This window comes from Melanotaenia boesemani, chromosome 14 (assembly GCF_017639745.1).
Source record: "Melanotaenia boesemani isolate fMelBoe1 chromosome 14, fMelBoe1.pri, whole genome shotgun sequence".
Classification (NCBI taxonomy): domain Eukaryota; kingdom Metazoa; phylum Chordata; class Actinopteri; order Atheriniformes; family Melanotaeniidae; genus Melanotaenia; species Melanotaenia boesemani.
The window spans coordinates 16,372,562-16,394,743 of record NC_055695.1 but is presented as its reverse complement, the minus strand read 5'-3'; the positions used below and the strand labels follow the sequence as shown (position 1 = coordinate 16,394,743).

At 38.1% G+C, this 22,182-nt stretch overlaps 1 protein-coding gene across 2 annotated transcripts in view; it reads left to right on the top strand.

The window, feature by feature from the left end:
• The window catches only part of negr1 (neuronal growth regulator 1), a 152,566-nt gene that overhangs the window by 122,664 nt on the left and 7,720 nt on the right, over positions 1-22,182 (top strand). The gene's annotated exons all lie outside the window — the stretch shown is intronic.

Here is a 22,182-nt window from a genome sequence, read left to right as displayed (position 1 = left end):
TTTTAGTGATGGGGTGCAAACGTACATAAGCAATGCTCATTATGCATATCTAATGATAAATAAACAGGAACACATCAACTTCCAATGACTGCATGTAAAATGTGCATAATGCACAACATTCTAGCAGATATACCCAGCACTTAGTAAGGCTGGTTTTGGTCCTATGAAATATGATAGTTTTCCAGAGTTCATTTAAGTGATCAACTGTTTCCATTACCTCAGAAAACATTTGCATTACCATACTGTAAAAGCATATGTTTCCAGAAAATGAAAGACATTACTTTAATATTTGAATAACACACAATATGACTGCCATATGAGCTTCTGTTTTCTCTCTGTAATTCCTTTTAATGAGTATTAATCGGGTCACATTGGAGTTGTTTGTTTGGTATTAGTCATTAGGAGCATTTGCTGTGGCTGCATGGACTTTTTATTACACTGCCCTAAAATGCATTTTAAGTGCTAATACTGATTAGTTAAATGTGCTAGATGGTGACTGTAAAATTGATTTTTTGTTTGACTGTGCTTTGAAGGGTGCACTAAAACAAAGTGATGCATATTTCTCCCTATTTGTTTTAGTTAAATAATTATGAAACACTTATGATACTGCTTCCAAACAGGAAATATGTTTATAAGCCTTACAAAAACAGGTAAAAGCAATACTGATAATGAATTTTTCCCTAAGCACAAAACAGGTGATACATGGAAGAAGAGGCCACCAATGGAATAATGTTTGTTATACCTAACAGTTGTCACTGCTAGTGCTCACTACAGGTCGAGCAAATGCATCAATTATGTGCTAAAGATTTTTTAATACCATATTATCGAAATAATGCTCTTGATTAACCTTAATAATATCTCAGCCATTTTTTGGCATACATATTTTTTCAATTTCATCAAAAGGTACTAGTGGACATTGCTGAATTAAAAAAAAAAAAACATCTTGAAAACTCTTAATATAGTAAGTGCAGGTCTATAAATGTTCATCAGTTCATCTTCAAAAAAGCTCTTGCAGATGTTGTCAAAGTGGTTAATGCCTGGTGTACACTGCAAATTTGGGTTGTCAGAGATGAGACATGACATGTTTGTCTTCAAAGTCATTGTACTTGCAATTTGCACTTTAGGAAAGCTTAAAAGGTGCAGCTGCAGTCTTGCAACCAAAGTAAATCTACAGACAAATTTCTGTCAAAAATTATAACTACCTCATAATGTGACTGCTGCTGTAATTTTATTTTGATTGTATGGGCTTTAGCTATGTTATGGCATGTCCCACAAAAGACAGATTCACTGTACTTCCTGTTACTGTTGTTCCTGTTTTAACTACATAAACATAACTCTAGTATCCATATTCACTATCAGGTCTGCCATTCACCAGTTTTTCAGTCTGTAATATAAATGGCCATGCTGCCCTTCCCCTTTGTCAGCAGATTATTTCACTTACCTCACATCACTGCTAGATTCTTTCTGCCTCTGCCTGTCTTTTTCCAGCTCTGTCGTCCCCTTGTTCCCACATGTATTGCTCTCTTTTCTGCCTCTGATTATCTCTCCCACTTTGCATCTCTTCAGTAGTGCCGACCATTAAATGCCAACATGGCCATGCTGTCAGTCCCACACACACAACGAAGAAACACAGCAGTGAACACTAAAGTGGTAATAACTGTCCTCACAGGAACAAGAAAACTATTCCACAAACTTTTCTTTCCCCTCTCGTCATCTTTCAAAGATATTTCTTTGTATTTATAATAATATCGGTCGATATTCAAACTGAGGCCTGTCAGTATGCTTCAAGTTTTTAAATTACACCACAGCTCCTTCTTTCTTTTATATGTTTATTCCAACCTCACGTTTGGATTCTTGTTGCAGGCAGTGCTTTTATCCCTGTTGCTGTCACTTTTTCCTCCAGCATAACTTTTTAGAATTACCCAAAAGATCAAAGCAAATAATGCAATGTAGCGCTTTCATGTTTGATGTTGTATTTACAGCTGCTTTTCAAAACCTTTATTCTGAAAGTGTTTTGAGTTAGAAGAAAAGAACACAAAACAGAAGCCACTGTTAAAGGGCCAAAGAAAATTTTTAATCTTTTCCCAACTTTAATTGGCACCCTCTCCACAGCAGTCAGGATGATTAATAAGACAATTCAGCTGGAAAGATGGGTTTTGGTGCTCCGAACAACAGCAAGGAGTGTGCTGTTGCTGTGTGAGAGCTGGTGCAGAAAATGGATAGTCGTTTCCTTCTATGGCTACAATAGGATGCTGTTGAGATTCAGACTTGGGTCTATAATTGAGACACCGGGGTATATTCTCTTTCTGGACAGACTCTAATGGTTAGTGCATTAAGGGGGATGATTGAAGAAAGCCACAAACTTACAGTAGAGGCCATGGTAAACCAGAAAAGATGTCTTTTTTGGCCAATTTGGGGAAGGCAGTGGGTTCACACTGTGTAGTCTGTCAGGTCGTTCCTCTCTCTCATCTATGCTGAGAGCACTCTTCTAAGGAGTTAAATGAGTGTAATTTTGAGGTAAAAGAGAGAACAATTTTCGTACTAATGGAGAGAAAGCTTTGGATATGTAGTCATTGTCCTTGGAAAGTTAGTTAATGTACTCTTCAGCTCTTGCTTGGTTGTTAAGAAGCTCTTCTCAATATTACTTTGATGTTTTGGATTCAGCTATTGAGGAACAAGGACCTGTGGCAATTAGCTAACCAGCAGGTTTGTGAAACACAATCCTGTTTAACTGTTAAAGCCTAATGCAGTTTTTGCTCAACCTTGTCTGCATAAAAAAAAAGAGTTCCGCCATCACAAAAACTAACAGGTTGCTTCATTTAGATTTTAGACCAATCACTTTCATACTTCTGTTGGCCTCACAAAGATTTGATTATGATCCATCTCTTCACAATCAAATGTATATAATGAATTCTTTCAGTGCATTTCAATATCTATGACCCTCAAATAGCTACTTTTTTTTTTTTAATCAATAAACACAATCAGTGGTTCAAATTAGTGCCAGCATCTCAGTGACTAACTGTTTATAATATTCCCTGCTGGCCAGTGGTTGGTTAGGCTGAGGAACTCATTTTATGATGTCTGTCACTTACCCTGATACCAATAAGTACTCCCTCATCTAAAACAACAGAAGATGTGTAAAAATGTGCAAATACTGCCCTTATTTAGGTCGGCTAGTTATTGCTTTTATTTGTCAGTGTTTAGAACACCGAGCATTTATCCAGGTGTAATTTTAGAAGTGGCAGCTGATAACCAAGACTGAGTGATTTTAAAGAAAAGGTGTTTGCTATATCATTAATTTACATACATGAGGAAAATGTAATAACGAGCAGCAAACACAGCATTAATAAAGTATGTGATTTAGCTTTTATGTATTTTTTCTACAAAGCAATATGAATAATAATAGGGAAATTGTGCTAAGCTAAGCCTTGGCGTTGTCCTTATTTTAGCATTACAGAAACAAAAATGGGATTTTATTTGTTTTGTTTTTATTTATGCTATGTCTTTTTAGGTTATATTATTTTATATTTTTCTGTTTTATTTAGTTATACATTTATATATTTAGTTATTTAATTAATGTTGTTCATTAAATCTCTCTGAAAGTGACCTCAGTGGTACATTTCGCTGCTACTGTCACACTAATGTTGTGTGAAGTCCATCATCCACTGAAATTAAAATGACAGTCACAACAATCTATTTAAAGTTGCCATTTTCATGATTGTTCTTGGTGCAGACAGCCTTAGAGCACAGTGCACAGCATGGACAATGTGCACATGCTGCTATATTATTCTAGTCTACTCGTTTGAAATGTTTTATCTATTGTATAGTCAATTGCAGTTGTTCAAAATTGGCTTTATTTAAATAAATAGAAGTAACTGTAAGTCATGAGTAACGGCAGCTTGAAACAAGGTTATAGCTATAAATCTAAAATTGAAATGTGATTCAGAATGTTAAAATATTATAACAGATTTTTTTGTTATAATATTATAATATTATAACATTATAACAAAGCTTGTAAAGCAAACAGTTTTAGGTAAAGTCATTTTCATATAAAAGGCTTTTACAGGAAAATCTAAATCAAGGCTATATTCATATTGAATGTTTAATTTTACTTGTGAAATATCCAGCAACCAGAAAATCCCAAATGATCTTTGCTTTTCTATAGTTTTGTGTCTTCTGCACTGATATCCAGTGTTGGTCTTCAAGGACTGCTGTCCTGCAGGTTTTAGATGTTTCCTGATTCAACACACTTGACTCAGAATAATGGGTCATTAACAGGCTTGGGCAGAAGTTGACAAGCCGTTAAGGAGATCCATTTCATTTGAATCAGATGTGTTGGAGTAGGGACACATCTACGACCTTCAGGATGACAGCTCTCGGGGACTGACATTGGACACCCCTGCTGTAAACTATCAATCACGTTCTGCCAATGGATCAATGCAGAACGCATCACATCTGCATTGTGATGCATCTTTAAATTGATGTATCACCATATCTCCAATACTCACCTTTAGCCATTGTTTTTTGTTTGTTTGTTTGTTTGTTTGTTTGTTTTCCCCCTGTAATCCTGTATTGTACAGTAACATAGCAGACATGTTTCCATACTATATGACTGGCAAGCAAACTTGACAAAAACTTTTTAATACCATGGAAAAGACAATGCAGGTTAATTGGACATGTTTCCAGTAATTGGCTTGGAGCAGATGAACCAGGCTGCATGGTGTCAGAGGGTAGAGATATAAACAGAGTAGGAGGTTTGATAAACCCTACAGGAACAAACACAAGCAGCCGTCTTGGCCATATGAGAAGGAAACTGAGAGTGAAACTGTGGTGTATTTTATCAGTTTACATTGTAATTTGTATTTCGTGTCAGCAAACCTCAATAGTGATTCTTCTCTGGTGCTGAAAACAGCTGATTATGGATGCAAGTTAATTGTTCACTGTTTTAGAACATATGTGCTAAAACATTTCTAACATATGTGCATTAACTCTTTTTTAAAAACAGACAAAAATTACCTTAAAACTTCAATTCTTTCCTTCCCCAGCGTGTCTTTCCCCAAGCATTTAAATCTATGAGGGTGGGTGATGTGTCACCCCATGATAAGAGCTAGGAGTTATGCAGTAATTAGTTTGCCCGTTCAAAACAAACCCTGACCGACATGGCAGTAAAAGAAGCCTGACAAGTGAAGATACTGTGCCCACTGCTTCCAAAAAAAAAAAAGCTCTTGTGCACTTTTGCTTATAGAAATGATATACCAAGGATTATTTGTTTCACTTGTAAAAATCAAATACGCAGATTAAAATATATGCATGATACATACAGTCAAGTTTCATTCTGTCATCAATCCTCCACAATTAAGGTGTGGTGTATTTATGTGCTGCCTTTTAATCATTCAGTTACTGTTTGGCTCACATAGCATAAATGAGCCATATTTGTAGACTTTTTTTAAGTAATTTAAATTAATAAATAGCAGTAAGGTTACTGTAGCTAAATTATTAACCTCTTAATGTAAAAGGCTTAATTTAAAAGGCTTTAATAAGGGTTGATAAATATCCTTTTAACTCCCTCTCTACTGTTTGGTAAAGAAAATGTTTCAGTAACTATAATAAATCCTATCAAAAGTTTGTGGAAATAAACCTGCCTGAGCTATTTCTACCATTTGCTTTGGGCATGTGATGCTAAAATTGTTTGTTTTTCCTTTACTGTTTCAAATTTTGACCATTTAAATATAGTAGGGTACCATCCAATCCAATATCAATATCGGGCACCAATATTGACATGATTCACGGATCATGTTTTACAAATTAGATAGATAGATAGATGGAGAGATAGATAGATAGATAGATAGATAGATAGATAGACAGACAGACAGACAGACAGACAGACAGACAGACAGACAGACAGACAGACAGACAGACAGATAGATAGATAGACAGATAGATAGATAGATAGATAGATAGATAGATAGATAGATAGATAGATAGATAGATAGATACTTTATTGATCCCGATAACTATTGTGCAGGTTTCAGCCAAAGAAAATATGTTGACGCAGAATCATTTCACAAAATATTTCCATTAGAACTTGGATATTTAAATTAATATATATGATTTAGTTTTTTTACTCTGCTTTTCTAGTTTAGATGCTGCTTTACCATACACCTGCACTGACAGGTCTGATGGGAACTGAACTGCCTTTGCTATGTCAACTAATGTTACTAATTTCGATGTTTTAGTCTGGAAACATAAAAAGCAAGACAAAAACTTAAAATGTGTGAACAGCCAATGTTTCCAGATGTCCCTGGTAAAGTTGTGAGGTCCTCTTCAGTAGAAAAAAATCCTCTAAGCCGATGCTGCAGAACAGAATCTGTCTGCAACACTGTCAGACTATCTAGTGTTCCCAGATTATTAACATATATCCTGGTTCCCTTTATTAAAATCCTGCCTTGGTTTTTATTAAGATTATGAGGCAACATTGTTTTTGATTTCTTTGGAAGTTTTTTTCTTATAAATTATTTATAAAAACATTTAAATTGGATAAATTTTGTTCATTAGTTGCTCTCTTTTGATGTGTGATTTACACAGCAATAGTGACCGTAATCACAATAATGTTCAGTAAACTGGTTTGGTATTGGAAAATATCGGTATTGGTCGATTTCCAAATTTCAGAATCAGATCAGAACTCCAAAAAAGCAGAATGGTGCGGCTCTATATTTTACTGTTGCTAGAAAATTATTTGTTTTCTCAATCATTTAAAAAAAAAAAAGAGAGATATTCAGATAATAAAATGTGGTAATAACACTTTTTGATGTAACAAGAAAGTTTTGCCCTCTGACATTTTTGTTCTTTGTTCTTTAGGCTAATATGTATTTATGTCTTTCACATCATCGTGATTAACTTCAGCTCTTTACACAGTTAAACTCTGGATTAGACAAACTGTATGCAGTTTTATTCATGCTTTAAATACTCCTAGAGCATCTTACACCTTATTAATATAGGCTAACTCACTTGAAAAGGTGCTAACTAGAAAAGACTCAAAGTACTATCCATACATTATATTAGTTCCGAGCAGCAGCTGGAATCCAGGATGATGTGCTTATTAACAATGCATTAAAAAGTATTATTCAAATGCAGAGTGTCTGAAAAGAGCAGTTAGCTTGCATGCAGGCTCCTTTTTTCTTTTTTTTCTTTTTTTTTTTCTTTTTGTCCTGTTTCGTCCCAGAAAAACAAGACTTTGTGTGGGCATAGCAGATTTGTTCAGGGATCACCTGAGTTCAATTGCAGTGTTCTCTACTCGCTCCAGTAATTGAACTCCTACTGCAAGCCTTGCATGAAAATGCCTGCCAGTCATTGTAGATGTGACTGTATTGGCTACTTATTTGCATTTCATCCAGCTTTGACTGAAGCAGAATTCAACTTCCTTTTAATCACAATAGCCCAGAGACAGACAGTTCTAAATGTATTTAGCTCTTACAAGTGATTGTACCTAAGGAAATGTGTAAAGAAGGTTAACTACTGCTTTTCTTAAGTAATAATTTTCACATTTTACTATCTTCCTATCAGAAAGAGATTTTCACGTGTTTACTGTCCGCCCTTGTTTCACCTTTAAAAACATTGTCCTGTGAGATGTGGATCTATATTTGATGTCCTTATGACACAGCCAAGTTTTTGCTTCAATACTCATAAAACACACCCTGACACCCTCCCCTCATCTTTTCCTTAATTCCTTCTTTTACCTCTTTTTGTCAAGTTTGTTGTCCTCAGCGCTGTCCCTCTGCCCTCTCAGGATGAACTGCTGCACACTGTTGTTTTATTCTGGCAGACAATTATCTCTGAGAGGCTGGACAAAGAGACCAGCTTTTCAGGAGAATTTTCCCTTCCTTTAAACAACCTGCACTCCACATCACCTTTCAAACAGCACACTCTTGTCTCTATACACAAGCACATGCACACACTAAGCTATGCTTACGCAGGTAACCCTTAAGTTATTTTCATTTTTCATTTCTATGTTATTGAGCCTGTCCGCTCCCTCTCTAAAGTTCATCAAACACACACACTTCAGTCAATGTCACAAGCCTCAGGAATACCATCTCAATCAACCAAATAACATCTGACAGCATGTACATTTAAACTAAGCATATGCACCACCCTTCCCTCTGTTTGCTGCTCTTCTAGAGTCTTCAAATATATTTTATTGGCAAACCACACCTTAACGACCTTGAAGGTTTTTTAACACGGTTAGAAAAGGTCATGACATTCAGAACTGGCATTCTCTTTGGGGAAATGGCTCAGATGTCTGGCTGTTAAATAAGGTTAGTTCTATCGGCTCGATTTCGAAGCCTTTTGGCTCTCTAGGCATCTCTGAAGAGTAGCCTCTGACCACCAGTAACAAAGCCTCTGTAAGTTGGAATCATGTCACTCTTTATTATAGCTAATAAAGAGTGCAGGACAGGCTCACACAAACATACAAGCAAGCACACAAAGTCTATAAGCACTTGAGTATGCAGATATTTGTTGTGTGTGTGGATAGATGCATTAGTGGTGGATGGGTGGGGGGGTTCTGACAGTACATGATACATGTCTTCATGCGTGCACACTCTTATACACACACACAAATCAGCCCCCCAGTGCAAAACACACAATCATTTTATGCATCCTGCACTGCTCGCTGCTATCTCAACTCCCTACTCTCTTCCTCAGTTCTCATGCATCAGAGAAATTGAAATGCAAGTACTTAAGAGTAAAGCCTGAAAGGCCCCAAACAAGGACTATTAACCCTTTAGTATTCCTCTGGCTTTTCTCATGATGTTTAATATAAGGCTTTTGACAAAGATCTGCCTTCATTACATTTGCTAATAAAGAATAAAGGTCAGTAAAGATGCTGAGAAATGCCTATGGTAAAGGAAGTGATGAGATTCACCTCAGCAAGGGTGTAGCAACTTCTGAAGTGATAGACGAACCTTTTTTAATCCACATCCCCTCATCCTAGCATATTACTGTTACATGCTTGAAACAATCAATATGATGAGCAACTCACATGTCTGAGTCTTGTCCCCACTGACACTGTTAATTAGCACTGAGAAATCCCAGTCACTTTTGTCTGAGCACATTTGAAAGGACACAAGCGGATTAAACCATTTTGCTCTATATTTGTTATTCCTAATGCCATCTAGCATGCAGAGATCATAGTGATGGTGGGTGGCTCCCAGTGGGCCCTCAGCCACAGATCTGCATCCCAACAAGAAGCAACAGAAAATGACTGGAAAGAGACTTGTGAGCGTCTCACCACAGCAGTTGGCAATATGAGAGCAAAGCAGTATCGGAAGTGTACTGTCTACTTACAGGATTGTCTGTTTGCATATCTGTCATATGTAGGCCTTTTCCTTTTTCTGTCAACGTTTGGAGGATTGTTGTGAGTTTTGAGATGACTGGCAAATCTTATGTTTGCTACAAATCGGAAGAACTTATAAATGACGTTTTATTGCAGAGTAGAGAACAAAACAGCAATATATTTCCCAATCATTTATCATCATCATCATCATCACATCATCATCATCATCATCATCATCAATCCAAATACATGATCAACTTCTTCACAAAAGAAAGGTGCTGTGTGTTTTCTACATTTTAGAGAGCCTGTACTATCAATTAGGCCAGCTTAGATGATCAGCATAGCCAGTGGCACTTCACATAATTACATCTGTCACTAATTACAGTCATTTCTGCCTGGAAGCAACTTTAAAACAGGACTGCATTGAACTTCTCCATTCGCTGAGTCATGTCTTCTCTGCATAAATTACATCATAACAGCATTCAACAATTATGTCACATAATTTTACTAATATGACTTATCCCTGACTAATAATATACTAAGTCAATAAACATGCTGTTGACCATTCTTTGTGTTTTGAAATTGATCGATTAATCATTTTTCTAATTGTAATAAACCTGCATTGCTATTATGAAGCCCTCAGCCTCCCTATAGTGCAGTGTTTCTCATTCCTGGTCTTAAGGGCCAATTGTTCTCCTTAATAAAAATAATTTGTGCCCTGCAGCCTAAAAACTAGAGATCAGAGATAAAATAGAAAATTAACAGACTTTGCAAAAAGTTATTTCTTTACCAACCTTTGATAAATAATGAGATCAATGTTTTATATTCCAATGTGGATGATCAGTTATCAAACACAGTTTCTATCAGATGAGTCATAGTTTACATTAATGCACTGATGTCTAACTAATATGAAAAACAGAACAACTTTGAGATCACCAGATAAGATGTAATTAGTAACTGTTATTTTTTTTTTGTTTGTTTGTTTGTTTGTTTTAAACCTTTATTTAACCAGGAGGTCCCAATTCTGTTGCAACTCTGGGAACATTAAATAGTAACCACTTTGAGGAGCGTAACTGATAGGTATTAGAGCAAACAGAGAGGAGGTTACAGAGGTATAGCGGAAGTTTGCCATGTATTGCTTTTTAAATGAAAATATACCAACTGTGGACCACTGTCTAACATCGTCAGTCCAGACATCCATGCTGCTATCTATTTTGGCAGATATAAGGTAATTAGGACTCAAAGTAAGATGCTGCAAACATTTGCTGGCTTTGCCTATAGCTCCTTGTGGTTTTACTGTAGGTGGCTACGGAGTTTCCCCTGGTGGTTGGCTTGACACAAGTATTCAACATGTCTTGCAGAGTACTTATATTTGTAGTGTCTCATCTGTCTTCTAATCAACGTGGTTCCAAATATCTGATGTGCTGTTCTGTTTAGCCACAACTTCTTTAACATCCACATTTTGCTCTTGTTACATTCCACTGCCACACCGCTCTCTTCGTGTGCTCTTTTGCAGCAACGGTTAGCATCTACAAGGAGCAGGCATCCAGGACACTTAGTTTCTATTTGATCTGCCATTGATACACACAGAGCATAAATACACAGCAGCGTCTGAAACAGCATCACGTCACTTCCTTAAGATATGCACATAGGGACTGCTATTTCTTGCAGTTTAGGCAGTTGTTGCAAAATGTATATCATCAGGTGATGAAGGTAAATTTAAGATATATTGTGTACCCCTATTTGTAAGTCTTTTTATCATACGTTATGATTATCAATAGAGTCTGTGTGACAGTATGTTTCATACTAGTAAGCACTGAGATCTGAAGAGCAGCAAACATGCTGCATGTGTCGCTGTGGATTTTAATAAACTTGTTTTAAAGATGCAAACTAGTCATGTGCACTGAGCTGGAACTCTCATTGTGGATTTAGCAATGCATTCAAACTCTGGAAAGTTGTTTTCTTTAAGCATAATTGTGTTATTGTTTTACATAACATTTTTGCCTGAGTTAAACATACTTCTTCTAATTGTTTTGCTTGATAAAAAAAAAAACTTATATTTAAGAAACAGTGCTTTAATACCGCAGGTACCGTACTCTTGATGTAAACACATTATACTGGGACAAATTAACAGCTGTTCTTTAAGAGACTCTGTAATTGGATTCTGGGTCCTACCAACCAATAAAACAGCAATCTTAAATTGCTGCTAGAAGTTCGATCATTACTTTCTAGACACACGACATGCATAGTTTTTTTTATATATAGCTACTTTGTGACCTTTTACATTCTGCTGTAATTGCCTTTAATGGTATAAATACAATATAATTAAAGTGACATTTCCCACACTTACATTAGCTGTCACAAGAGCAAAGAGTCAAATTGGTGATGGATACTGTATGTAAATGGTGAAATCCATCTGCTCTCTTTCTGCCGACAGAAGATTTATGTGTTTTACCAGATGTATTGATATTTGCTGCTCCTGGAAGCCAGCTAAGTTAAGCCAGGGGTCAATCCACCAGTCCAATTTGTCGGTAAACACAGACTCCTTCCCCTCAGTGATTCCAGTCAATAATGTTTGACCTCATGTGAGAAACAGGAACACAATGGTGAAGAAAGTGGTACTCACTGACATGGGAGGTGTACTCACCAAGTATAGTCCCACATCAAAGGAAAGAGCAGGTGTCTCCATCATTGCGTCTGGTATTTATGCAGCCATAAAAGTTGCACATTGATAGAGTCAGTGTGGCAGAGAAGATAAGCTCACTGAGAAAAGGCTAAAGTGTCTGTGTGTGTGAAGAAGCAGATAGAGGTTTAGGTTTTTTTGGTGATATCTGACACTTTTATTCATACTTCATAAACACTCAGTATATACACAGAGTATTGCAGTTATTGTCATTGTACATATGTGTGTGTGTGTGTGTGTTTATATTTCCTTTAATATTACTTAATCTTTTTTTCAGATAAATGTTTTTGCATTTATTTGACAGAAACAGTGTTATAGCTACAGAGTACAGCAATAGATGAAGGTTAAAACCAGGCCTACTCTAAACATTTACACTGTTATGAATGCTGTGTTAATAAATCAGTAATATCAGTCACATTTTTTTTTCTTTCATTTCTTCTTCTTTACTTTATTGAAATCTTTCACTTTTGAGTATCGTATTAATACTTTTTCATGCGTACTGTAAACCACTGGATTTTTAATGTGCTGGCCTCTTGCCAAAGATTACAGGGGACGTGCAAAGCTTTCACGTAACAGAGGTTCCCATTCTCTTTTCTTTTTTATTCCATTTGCAAATTCATGACACATTTAGTGGATTATCAAGTCTGTTTGAGGATGAAGTGCTTCAAACACTGCTGTTACAGAAGTGCATTGACTGTCATGTAGATGAGTACCTGTCTTTTATAGAGCTACAAGGACTAGAAGAGCTTGTGAAAGAGTACAGTCTACAGCTGTGAGCCCAGCTGGCTGATGTTCTTTCAATCAAAAATCTACATTCACAACAAGACCAAAAAGTAAATGAAGTTCCTTAATCAAACATCACGCGGTGGAAAAATGCATTTTTTATGTAAAAACTGGAGTGGGAAGTTAGATAAATGTTAAACATGTAGCCAAAACAATGAATCATTCTGCTGTGTTGATGCAGAGCTTCAAGGAGAATGGTTTGGGAGCTACAACCATAAAGGTTCTTAAAATTTCTTGAGATTAATAAATATAATTGCAATTTTTATTTCATTCTTGTACCTCAAGGGTGTTTGTCTACACCCCTTGCGTGTGTAATAACTCTTAATTATCTGTTTTAAGACCCATTCATTGTAATGTACAAAACTAGTATCAGAACCTTCATGTTTTATTCTTCCATCTGCATCGAGGGCACTGAGATGTCAGCGAATAGCATGACTGGGACACGTCAAATCCCCGCTTTATTTCTGTTTTAAATACAGTCACCAGATTAACTGCAGCTGACAATAATGAGCTAGTTTTCAGCCATTTTAGTGCAGCCCATCCCCAGGATGACAGACGGAGGCTATTAAAAATTAATTACCAGCCCCACAATTAGTTTGCTAGTTTTGATGTAAAAGGATTCATTTTCATTCCTCACTGCTAAATGTCAAGAGGGTCATCTCAGGAGCAGTACGATTTTTATTTTGTTCAATGGCCACAAGCCTGTGATTGCCTTAACCCCTTTTTACTCCTGGTTAAAACCCCACTAACATCCAGTTCTTCAGTGCAGTGGGAAAGTGTTTAATAAACAGTCACACTTGTGTCCAATGATTCTGTAGTAAATGCAGGTTTTAATTGTCTCCAGCTACAGTGGGAACACAAGACCCAGAGTACATAATAATTTTGACTAAGGATGCTGAGAAGCAACAAAAATGAGCACACCTCACTTTTTCACACATCTACTGATTGTAACATTTCACATGGAGCCTCCGAAACAGAGTGGACTGGTGGACAAAAAGAGATGAAATTGGATTTTTTTTTTTTTTTTTTTTTTTAACTTATTTATTTATTTTTTCTACCTGTAGTCAAGTCAGTAGAAAGCTTATTGACTTATTCTCTGCCCCACTGTGTGGGGTAGAGGTATATTGAACTAATGAGTTTGGTTTTTGAAGCACTGATGGAAAGTGTGCTGTACAAGTAATGGGAAGACTTAAAGCTGCTTGTTTGAGCAAATGTACCTGCATTTAAACCTAATTTAAGCACACTACTTTTGGTGTAAAAACTGTATTAGTGGCAGAAGATGCTGGGATGGTTTAAGTGTTAACATCTAGCTCTGAAACTGAATTGTTAGGCGCTTCACTGCTACTCCAGTATGTGAATTAGAAAGGAAGTTATTCACACACAAAAGCTACCTGACTGAGGAATCTGTGTAGTTTCCGACTGCTGTGTAAAATACTCCTCTGGGTCAATTATGATCACATCAGGCTTCTATAGCTTTTTTTCCGAATTTACCCCAGGCAGTCTGCAACAAGGTGCGGAGAAGATGTTGGCATACATTCACTGCCCCAGGTTCCATCTTTGCAAAATAAAGGAATATTTCATGCGTGACACTCACGCAGCCTGTGGGCTTGTACATCTAAAGCAGATTTTGAGTTAGCAATAATTAACGTAAACATATGGTGTGTGCCTTCATTGAATCGCGCCTGTTGTCCCCGCCTCCTCAAGTCTTGTGTAGTGCCTCAGTTTGAAGTAATCCACTGCACATGCTAATCACTTGGCAATTGATTTGGCCTTTTTTGGTCCAACAATTTCTGTAAACCACTGAATTGATCTGAGAAAAATCAATTAACAGCTCAGAGAAGGTAAATATGAACAAAAAATATAGATTGCTCTGCATACAGTATGACCATATGAGCAAACTCTGGCTGCAGCCACGGTGCTTTCAGAAATACTCAGAGTGAGCAAATTCCAATAAGGTCCGACTAGCCTCAGGTGAACTGTGATAACCAGGCAGTCTGCAGTGATAAAGTTATCTTATAACCATCAGGAGAAACATGCACTTAACCCTGTACATTCAGCTCTGGTATGTTATCAGCTATAATGGAAATTTCTAAAAGAGAGCTGTCTTATCATAATCCAGCATGCATAACAGTAGGGAATAGCTGTTTTAGGCTGGTACAGGTGAAGGAGATGATTGGAACAGAGCGAGGAAGAAGAGACAGTTGCCTCCAGGCTGGAGTTTAGATGCTATCATGATGTATTGATATTGCAGCTCATGGAGATGCAAGTCTGACGCAAAGCACTTCCTTATAATCGGGCAGATTGTCGCTGTCATCATGGTGTGCAGGAGCTGGCAGCACCTGACTCAGCGAAATCCTTAGGCCTGTAGCAGGACTTTCACAGAAATAAAACCCTGATAAGCATTAAAAGAGTGAGGAAGAAATGGGAGCGTGGGGAATTATTAGAGAGTGGGAGTGAGAAACCCACATATGAAAGTGAGATTATTACAGAGACAGTGAGAAGGAGAGAGGAACTTACAACATGCTGACGCCATTTGTTTGTGTCCCTGTGCATTTTATTAAGCCTCTAACATTAAAGAGATTTAGTGGGAGCAGGCAAAGTCATGAAGTAATTATGCTTTTAGAAATGCTGTGATTAAAAAGTCTGTCCACACACTGTACTCCATTCTTTCGTTTATTCCCAAAACAGTCTAATATGATTTAAAGAAAAAACTTGTGTGTGTGTGTGTGTGTGTGTGTGTGGGTGTGTGTGTGTGTGTGTGTGTGTGTGAGTGTGTGAGTGAGTGGAGGGGGTGGGGGGGATTTATAAAACTGTTTAAAAATGGAGATTTATCCATCAGGAGTGAATATAAAGTACGTCATTTGCAAGCTCGTTGATTTCTTGGATAAAGCATGTCCTTGAATTGATAAGAGCCACAAACATACATTGAGGTCACTGGGAATCTTGGATTCTTTTGAATACCAGGCTCATTTTGAATAACAGGATAAGAGGAGCAGGAAAGAAAAGCTGTGCAGTATGAGGGAAAAGCCAATCGATACAAAGAAGGAATAGTAACCTGTGCGGAGAATGCGGGAAATATTTGCTCAGTTGGGATTTCTTCCTTCTGGCTCACACTGTGCTGAGGGCTCTCTTAAGTGTCCAGATATCCCACAGAGGTGTTGATTAAGTCAAGCTGAAGGCCAAAGCCTGCCTGCAATCAAGAGCCCTCAGCTCACTCAGTTAGCTATCAGGTGACCTGTCTTTTGCTCATTCACTCTCCTCACAGATACTGACGCTGAAAGGAGCTATTAGAGCCAGCCCCAAAAAAGCATTCTGCTGGGTGTCGATAACCAGTAGGTACCAGGATCTGGAGAGAGGGGGCAGAGGAGTGAGGATACGACACTGTTGGGAGGCAGGGGAAAGTAAATGATCTCCGAAGGCCATGTTATTAATGGAGGCTTTTCATTACTAGCACTAATGCAAATGATTGGTGGGGCTAATGAGCTCGAAGGTGTGAGTGAATGAGGGTTCTGTGGAGCAGCACTGTGTGATGATCATAGCAGGAGACAGAGGTGATGAGTTTGAACATCATATTTGGTTATGATGAACATTTTACTTGTATAAGAACAGAAGGAATAGAAAGAGAAATGGATGAGTGAGCTGATGGGTTGGCAAGTATATTGTGCACAAAGTCAATATGGCAGCCTGCTACGGGCAAGAGGCAACAACATGAATGATAAAGTGGTGAGTGTATTTCTCCATTTTTGGACTGATGACAGGTAAAGAATGGAAAATGTCTCGCTCACCCTTTATGAAGTGCTTGTACTCTATATGTGACAGTAGAGTAAATAATGTATCATGGTGCATAGTTGGAATGTGTGGTAGTCCCTCATGATTGTTGCACACTATTACAAAATGTACTTTTAACCAAATATCAAAACATTGCATGGAACAAAAGTGTTTGCTGCACTGTGTTAAACACACCCTTGGTGGCTGCTGTGAACCTTGCATGTAGAGGGATTTAGCCCGATTTACAGCATGATGTATACAGGATCAGTTCTGGTTCAGGAGTGTCTCATGTGGGCTCTCTCTAGGGAGCTGTGTGGGGAGGACCAGAGGCCATTGACTGATGGTCAAGGACATTGAACTCCTCCCCCTTCCCCCGCTCAGAGGAGACCATCTCTGAAACCATGTCCACAGGGGATTGGGATGATGCCTGGCTGGCTTTCGTCTCTGTTCCATGAGTGACAGCCTGTTTGGTGGATACAGCCGACTCAATAGATCTACCATCTACTGCACAGCAAAGAGATTCATTTAAAACTAAACGCCCATAAAAATACAACCAACAAGTTTCAGCAACTAGAGTTATTCACCAGTCTGAATCAGTGCTGATCAACCACGCGATGAGTTATGACAAAACAGCACACCTGCTAACAGGCTGGAGGTGTGGAAAATATTTATTAAATGAAGAAGACAAATTAAATTGCCATTTGATTTTACTCCTTAATATAAAAATACTTTATTACAAGTAACATTTAAATAATCCAAGCCTTTGTTAAACTTGAATACATGTAGTTGTTTAAGCTAAATGTGCCTGAAATACATAATTAAGAATACTGAGTAGAGAAGAAACAAGCTCTCACCGCATAAATCACCTTCATACAGCAAGTGCTGGCAGATCCTGTTTTATTCACTCCTCTTTATTACGAAAACATATAAAAAGACGGTGCAATTACTCAGCTAAGAATAACTCAGCTGGTTACAGTTGTCCTCACATGTGAAACAAGAGAACCTTACTTCAGTTACTGCTGGTGTAGTGCAGAAGTAATTATCAGATATTATTTATTTTCTTTTTTTCCATTCCAGCTAAGCTAATGTGTGTTAAAATACAGTTTTATGGGAAATACACTTCACAAATACACCTCCGGTATGGTTTGTTTGGGATTTGTGCTTTCAGCAGATATCTTATGTGGCTGATTTTGGGTGATTGCTTCTATTTCCACAGGGCTTTTACCTTCTCAATGCAGAATAACTTGATGCTGCTTTGCTTTTGTCCAGCTCTTCACCTTCTCATAATCTTTAAATTCAAAATCAATCCGGATATCTAAATTCCCTGATCTAAACATTTTAGCTAATATTGAGTTTATTTTACCCTTATTCTTGTGTCATTGGGTTATTTAGCTGCATTAGAATTAATTGTGTTCATTTCATTTTTTGTTTTAGTAAAAAATGTTAACGACTGTTCTTGAAAAAGCACGTTTAAAAAGCTGTTTTTAAATCAAAACTGACACATTTTAATATTATATATACAGCTTCAGGCAAAAGGAAAAAAAATCATTTTCTTTTTTTTCTGAATAAATGAAGCAGCCATGTTTACATATGTGATGGTTAAGCTTAACACAGGATGGGAAAAGTAGCACATACACACATTATTTAATAGAGTGAAATTCCACTGAATAATAGTGCAGTGCAACACTTTAGATGGCACTCAGCACGATGCTGCATTGTCACTGTTGCATATTTCAGCATGATTCATGATCTTTGTCAACAGTGACTGAGGTTCAGGGCCCTAGCATTTGTTGTGCATATGATATGTGGGTGACAAAACTGCTGTCGGTGGAGATTCTGGAGGGATAAGAGGGAGGGAACAAGGGCGAGAGAATGAGTGCAGCTCATACTTCAGCATGCTATTTAAAGCTAATGGCTCCAGTCCAGATTCAGAGGAGAGAACCTGGAATTGTTATTTTCACATGACTCTGGCTACTGCTGGGGAGGCTTTAGTTTTTCATTTCAGCTCTGTTACAAAACAGTAATTGAAGCATATCGCTTTCATCTCCACTTATCTCCTCTGCTCCTCTCCCTTTGGAGCGCTGCTTGTCTTCCCAGCATTTGCGCATCTTGACACTGTTGGTTTCTCTGTGATATATTGTCTGGAATCCTGGTACGTCATTGTAGTTTGCAGCTGATATACATGGCAATTAAATTCAAACCCCAAAGAGGTGCAGCTCAGGCAGACTCCCCCTCCTCCTCCCTTCTCTTTTCTTTCTCATGTCCATTGCTACTGCAGCCTCACTCTCACACCCCTTTCAATCAATGTCTCTCCCTCCAGCCCACTCCTCTTTTGATGCACCCCTTTTTTCTCCACATATCCGTCTTTCTTCTGCACTAACTTTCTGTTTGTCTGTCTCTTTCTCTCCTATTCCCTTCATGTTAATGAGCAGAGTGACGGTGTTGCAGGCAGTTTCTGGTTGGGGAGTTAATTAAAATGGCAAGTTACAACCCACACAGTCAAAACAATGGAGGCCCCAGCTTTTTACAGTGACACAGGGCGATATTAAACAAGCCCAAACTCAAACGCTGTGAGGAAGCAGCAGCACTGACTATACCCCTACCTCACTTAACACTTCCTCTCCTTAAGCACTCAGTAGTTTATTGTTACGCTCTCTAGTCAAGTCACCACTAACCACAGCAGAGAGCCAGTAATTACTTTGTGAGCTTCTTGAACTGCAACATGAAGAGAGTTTTGTACAATATATGAATGTGATTACTGCAGCATTTACTGAGCTAAAAGCTGCGCTGACACTGATCAGATGAGAAACTGAAGAAGGGTGATAGTGACATCTGCCTATTCCCCACCTGCCACCTCACTCACACACACTCATAGTCACAAACATACAACACAAACATACACAAAATTATTTGTGTTAGCGTGGCTAGCACAATGGAACGCACTCAAGCTCAGGCAACAGTGGGCCGGCTGAGCAGGACAGGAGCTGTTGCTATGGTTACCATTTCTCGGCTCGCTCTCACAGCCCAGGAAAATTGTGTCATTATCCTGTACTCTGGACAGGAGAAAGGACGGATACAAAGAGAGAGGATGAGGTAGAAAGGGGAGACAAAGATAAAACGGCGTAGACAAGGAGAAAGAGGAGAGGGTCCACAGTTTGCTTCAGGCTGCCGTGCATCCAACTCCAAATTTTCACCCGTTTGTGCGCCTGTATTTACATGTTTTTCTCCTTTTTATTTTCTCATTCTGCCTGTGAGGTGCACAGTAGTTTTCAGTCTAACAGGTAAACAACTCCAGTGGTGCTAAGTAATGCCTGTAAATGTCAGGTAAAAGCAGAGCTATGTCAGGAGACTCTGTTGTGATGAGATCAATTTCTGCATCATTTTTATTTATCTTAGCAAACCACCAAACATAAATTACCCTGAGAACAACCCACGTTTGCTCTTATGTTGCACTGTCCAAAGTCACAGTGGTTCTGTGGGATAATAATATCAACTAACTAGATAGATAGATAGATAGATAGATAGATAGATAGATAGATAGATAGATAGATAGATAGATAGATAGATAGATAGATAGATAGATAGATAGATAGATAGATAGATAGATAGATAGATAGATAGATAGATAGATAGATAAATTCAACTAGAAGCCATTTCTATCCTTAGAAATAGTAAAGAATTTTTAATGTTCATGACCTCATCTGTTTGTCTGCATGGTGAGTGGGTGTTTGTGGTTATTTAGCTGTTTTTGCAACGTGACGTCCAGATCAGAGAACTTATTGTACATTGTGAACTAATTACACGGCCATGTAAATAGAGGTGCCCCGCTGATATGGGCTGTGCACCACATGATTTCCCCTGGTAGAGCAGAACCTGTTTGCACTGACTTGCTGTGCTCTGTGTGCAGGCATGCATGTGACCTGTACATGCAGGTATATGTGTGTGCTGATGGAGTGACTGTTTTGTAACCTGTGAGGTCGGCTTTATTGAGCTACAGGCTAAAAGAGTGTGCATATGATGGGGAGGCAGAGTATCCCCTCCAAATAACAGGCTGCCCTCTTCCTCCCCTCCCCTGCCTAAAGCAGCTCCTAAGAGAGACTAGTTCATATTATTGTGGCTGTCTGCTGGTCAGATAAACACAAACAGCACGAAACAAAGCCTCCTTTGATAGCGACATGAACAAGGAACTTGTGTAGCCCTTATTTGTTCCTCTCTCGACTGAAGGCTTCTTTAGACTTCCAATATAAAATAAGGGAAAGGGGGAGTAAGCACTTCAACTTACAGCTGAAGACAGATGAGATGGAAAGGTTTTTTTTGTTTGTTTTGTTTTTTGACACTTTTTCAATTATTTTTCCTGATTATATCTCAAGTCAGGTTAAAGCTGGGATATGGTCCAAAGCAGCTTGAAAATAGTGAGAGCTGGTGAAACCAGCCACAATAAAAAAAAACTATTTGTAAATAAATGTGAACAAGCCCCACAGGTTCATAGTTCAATTAAAACATTTTTTTTTACCAAGTCTGACATGTTAAACACATATATATATATATATATATATATATGTGGTGGACAGTCAGTAAAAGAAAATATTAAAGTAAGCTTTGGTCATTCATTCTAAGACCCAGCAGAGTGGAATGCAGACTGGAGCATCTAGAAGTGATGCATCTCACAAGAGTTTTCATTTATTTATTTATTCTTACACAATCCTTGTTTAATTGGTGTCCCAATTTCCGTCAAGAATGTCTTTATTTCAAAGTTCAAATCCTGTGGGATTCGAACTTTGATCATCGGTATGGCTGACGGATGCTCTACCAACTGACACATCCAGCTGCACCAACCGATGCCTCTGGCATGTCTTGCCTTGTGGCACAGCATTGACAGTATCTGCCACCTGCTGCCCTCTTCTGCCTTTCTGACACAAGTCATGCCCACGCCGTGTAATTAAACTTTATTACGTTTTCCAGCTCGGTCCATCAGGATCTCAGTCTCACATTCTGACAAAATCTGCTTCTTCACTCTTTTCCCCTCCCGAGCCATCATGGAAATAATATGATGAATATTTATTATAGGCGTTCACCTGACCTTTTATAGTCACCATAAGGGCGTAGCAAGGCGTTCCCTCACATGCGGCAACTTTAGAGTTGATTCTGATTTATAAACGGAAACAGATGTGGGATGTGCATGCGCACGCTTTTACTGTTTTCCCTGCGGACGCCACCTGTAGTTTGCTTTGCTACGCACATTTTATGCATGAAGCCCCAGGGCTTACCTTACCAAACTACACCAAACTGCCCCGTCCCAAGTCGGAACCCTTGTTGGAAATGGGGACTTGATTGTTATTTTAAGTCTCTTACAACATTATGGAAAGGATCCCTCTATAACGGGTCTTTTTTTTTCACATTTTGCTCCTTCCAGTCTCTCATGCATCATACCTTATAATGTCTATTTTGTTGGGGATGTTATGATATTATAAAAGCTAAACACTGACCAACTCGGATATTGAGACTGACCGTGTGTGTGTGTGTGTGTGTGTGTGTGTATTTTCAGGTACCTTACTTATAAAGTTTTTGTCAGTGTACAGATTATACAAACATTGATTTTATTCATCATGTCATAACC